This window comes from Salarias fasciatus, chromosome 7, assembly GCF_902148845.1.
Source record: "Salarias fasciatus chromosome 7, fSalaFa1.1, whole genome shotgun sequence".
Taxonomy (NCBI): domain Eukaryota; kingdom Metazoa; phylum Chordata; class Actinopteri; order Blenniiformes; family Blenniidae; genus Salarias; species Salarias fasciatus.
Window position 1 is genome coordinate 23,310,673 of NC_043751.1, and position 4,671 is coordinate 23,315,343.

At 42.5% G+C, this 4,671-nt stretch overlaps 1 pseudogene; it reads left to right on the forward strand.

Annotated features, from left to right (window-relative positions):
- The first annotated feature begins 1,341 nt into the window (after positions 1 to 1,341).
- Positions 1,342 to 2,561, forward strand: LOC115391630 (putative nuclease HARBI1; annotated as a pseudogene).
- Positions 2,562 to 4,671: the final 2,110 nt, after the last annotated feature.

Sequence of the window (4,671 nt, forward strand, 5' to 3'; positions counted from 1 at the left end):
AAAGAACCTCAACAAAGTACTGGTACTGAGTAAAGGGAGTGAACACTGAGATACATGTGATATTTCAGTTTTTCATTTTTAATAAATTTACAAAAAAAATTCTCTGTCATATTGTGTGTAAATTGATGAGTGAAAAAAATTTATTCCATTTTGGAATAAGGCTGTAACTGTCAGGTTGTCTCTGCCTCCTGTCCCAGTCTGTTGTCTCCTGTGTCTCCCTCTCTCGGTATTTCAGAGTCATTCCCGAGTTTCCTGGTCTTCTTAGTCCGCTCCCCAAGCGTCCCATTTCCTGTCCACCCTGTGCTCTATGTCTCCCAGGTTTTGTTGCTCAGGCGAGCCTTCCCTCCAGTCTCTTTCCCCTTGTGATCCATCAGCCTCGTGTTACACCTGTTTCCCTTTTTTTGAGCCCTGCACTCCTCACGTGTGACAGTCGGGTCATTGTAAGTGTGCGTCAGCGCGTCTGTTCTCACCTGCGTCAGCGTCGTTCTTGTGATCCTGGTGTTTATTGAATAAAAGAGTTCTGACTCAACCCTGGATGCCTGTGTTCGAGTTCTTCATCCATTAACTGTCCATGTGACAGTAACACAACAAAAAGTGAAGGGACTTTCTGGATGCACTGCACACTGCACGTCAAGTCCCACACTATATTTGACTCCACCCCTTCCCACTGTGATTTAGAAATGGAAAAAAACAGCAAAATAAGCTAATATCACATGATAATATACTGATAATGCATGTGTTTCATTTTCTATAAATAATCTGCAATAAAAGCGCAGTTAAACAGCCGAAAGGATTTCCAGATTTCATTTAACCAAATGTGGTTTAAGTGAAAGTTAATTATGGTGCAAAAGCAAATTGTTTGGGTACTTTAAAGCAGAACTATGCGACTTTTTCACCTCAAATGTTTTTCAGAATGATGCGGAAAACGTTTACGACAGTGAGCTTTCACAGGAGACCAGTAGGGGGAGCACCAGAGCAAAAGTTGCATAGTCCTCCTTTAAGTTCAAGTAGACCTGGGGTCCGTTTCACCAAGCAGGTTTAAAGAAAACTCTGTGTTCAATAACCCGGAAATGAGGGAAACTCTGAGATTTCCATTTCAGAAAGGGAGAGAACTCACACCAGAGACAGAGGAGTAACTCCAGCCTGTTTCACTAGGAGAGGTAACTTAAACTGTCGGTCAGTTACCGCAGTAACACACTCTGTGACTCTAACCTGGTCGGAAGCAGGTTTTTCTCAGTCCATCCTGAAGTTTCTCTCTGGCTCCGCCCCCTTTCAGCAACAGGCGCTGTTCCATTTCCGCATTCATTCAGTCAGCTGGCGAGTTTTTGTGTCGCTGTCAAAATGTCATGTCCTTTTATCAGCGATCCTGTAGATGAAGGAGCGGCATTACTGCAGCGTGATTTGAATATTCGTCGGGAGATTATTTACAGACCGCGCATAGATGTTTTGGCATTTCTGGACAGTTATCTTTTTGAACGGTACCGCTTCACGTCTCAAGCCATACGCTACATTCACAATCTTCTCCGTCCATACATTTGCAACATAACCAACCGTAGTCGTGCACTCACATCCCAGCATACATTGTGTGTTGCGCTGCGGTTCTTCGCAAATGGGAGTTTTTTATATAACATTGGAGATGCAGAGCACTTAAGTAAGGCCACTGTCTGCTGACTGGTCAGAAAAGTGTGCCTAGCCCTGAAACGACTTTTACCAATCTTTGTCGTTTTTCCTGGCCACAAACCTGCCACAGTCATCAAGGAAGAGTTCCACAGGATTCCAGGTGAATGATGTAAAGATCTGTTAAATGAATTTTAAATCATATTCTGTTCATCACATTGTGCTGCAACCTCAGACTGGGATCAATAATGTTAATTTCTTTTAGGATTTCCTAATGTGATTGGCTGCATCGATGGCACTCACATCCCCATCACGGCTCCCTCACATGATGAGGCTGATTATGTGAATAGAAAGTCCATTCACAGCATAAATGTGCAGGTAGGCTACAGGTAGATTGACTATGTTTCAAAATGTTAAAGACTGCATCATAGTTTAACATATGCCATTCCCTACACTAAGATCATATGTGATGCTGCAAACATCTTTACCAATGTGGAGGCTAAGTGGCCTGGGTCTGTCCACGACTCAAGGATTTTCCATGAGTCTAACCTGAGCAGCAGACTGCAATGTGGTGAGGAGCCTCAAGATGTTCACAATATAATTCATGTGTCTCCCTCCTTCATACTCTAATGTCTCCACTATGTGTTGCAGGAGAATTTGATGGTCTCCTGCTGGGTGACAGAGGTTACCCATGCCAACCCAGGCTGATGACCCCATACCCAGACCCTGAACTAGGCCCCCAACAGAACTTCAACTGGGCTCACTGCAGGACCAGAGCCTGGGTGGAGATGACCATAGGCCTGCTGAAAGCCTGTTTCCAGTGCATACGTTACCTCAGGGTAACCCCTGAGAGGGCCTATGATAATGTGGCATGTGTTGTTCTTCATAATATAGCCACTACTAGAGAGCAACACCCTGCCGTCAGCGTTGCCAGATTTGGTTGAGCTATTTCCACCCAATCACGTTCCAAAACCCGCCCACTTCCGCAAAAAACCGCCCAATAGTGTTTTACACACGAAAACATTTAATATTTGAATAAACATGGATTTAAATGCATTTACAGTATTAAACATTTAAGCTCAAATGGCAAGTTGTATTATTACAGAGAGTGCATGTCACAGAAAATGTGGAAAAAATGCACCTCCTGCATCCCAGTGCCAGGCCCAAGTTAACACAGCAGCCGTAACATCAGCCACCTGCTATTTACACGTACCAGAACACCGGTAAAACGATTACTACGGACATGGAGACCGTAGGTTTACATGAACAGCCACCTTCCACACCAGGGGTGCTGAAAGACGCACAGCACTACAGCTGTGCAGTATGACAGCTAAATGATCATAGATCAAGAGCACACAACGCCGTGAAAAGATATACTAAGACAGTTAGTAAATGCATTAAAACAGCGGACGGAATTAACAAAGTTGTCATGACGTACAAAATATAACATAAAAATCATCTTACGTTTACGCAGAATCAGCATCTTCCATGAACTTGATTTGAAGAACTTTTAGAACTATGTACTATGTAGAACTAGGTTGTTATGGCGACATTGATAGCGACTGAATAACTCACTGCAAATAAATGTGTTTTTAATTGAATATAATACGAATGAATGAAGTATACAGAATTTTGTATAATGTGCTGTTTTTAAACCATAAAATAACAGTTTGTTGTGCTGTTTCCACAATATAAAAAACCGCCAGATGTTGGCAAAAGTAGCCCAAATATTATATACCCGCCCAATGCATTTTTTCCCCGCCAGATGTAATCAAAAGTAGCCCAATTGGGCGGGAAACCGCCCAATCTGGCAACACTGCCTGCCGTTCAATTTGAAGACCCAGATGAAGACCCCATCATTCACCTGCCAGTTGTCCAGGATGGCAGAGCAGTCAGAGACACTATATGCAATAATCACTTTGGAGTTTAAATCACCACCATCATTACCATCACACAAATAAAACACATGACACACATTTTATTTTGTCGTCTTTATTTCCTACAAATAAAAAAAACTGTCAGCTGGCCTGTAAAGGACTACATTTAAAGTTACGCAGCAATTTTCTGCCACGCCATCTCTTTCTCCTTCGCTGATGCAGCGGTGTTTCATTTTTTTCTGAAAATGTGTTCCAGCTCGCCATAGGAGCGTATTAATATTTCCAGCTCAAGGGGCGTAAAAAATGACGATCTCCGCTTCTCTGGTGCCATGGTGACTCGTCGAATCGGCGCTCCATTGACGCTGGCTTTTTATAGTTGTCGTGCTTGTGCTTAACTCCAGGTGAAACTACTTGAAGTTGAGTAATCCGACTCAATTCAGCTGTTGTGAAACCGAAAACCCAGCGTTTTCCGTTTCAGAGTAGATCAGCACAGAGTTCAGGATTTCACTCAGAGTTTTTTCAACCTGCTTGTTGAAACGGACCCCTGTTTACAGTTTGACTCAGTCTGCTTCCAGTTAACTCTAATAACGCAACACACAGCTCATCAGTCACCCAAATATTAATGATTTTAACTCATTTCTTTAAAAGAAATCCCTACTTATACATCTACATTTTACAGTTAATATTCCCACTGTGGTAATTACGTTGCTGCTCGACAGTCCTGCTTTTTGTTCAGTAAGCATTGACAGTGGATACCTAGAGCTGAAAGGTCAACTCCAGACAGGACTGATCCACAAACGTGGTGGTCTCTGATCTTTCTCTATTGACTATTACCTGCGTAAATTGTAACTTCACCTTTTGGCAGAAAAGCTGCATCCATTTTGAAACAAAATTTTATACAGAAGACAAAATTACATGATTAAAGCAGGGTTTGTATTTTTGTCAGATCACAGTAGGATCACTGTCATAACTGCATTTAGACCTTTTAAAGGTGGCAGCCCTGAATGGCTATCTGAAAGGCTTTCCAGGGTGGCAGAACAGACAATCAAACAAATCACACAAATTACTCTGTGCTATTTTCTGCTATGTGGTTATGTTAGATTGCTTGTGGCTATTACAGTGAGCGAGTCAAAGGGTTGAAAACCTCGGAAACGAAGCACAGGAGGGACTTTGTACA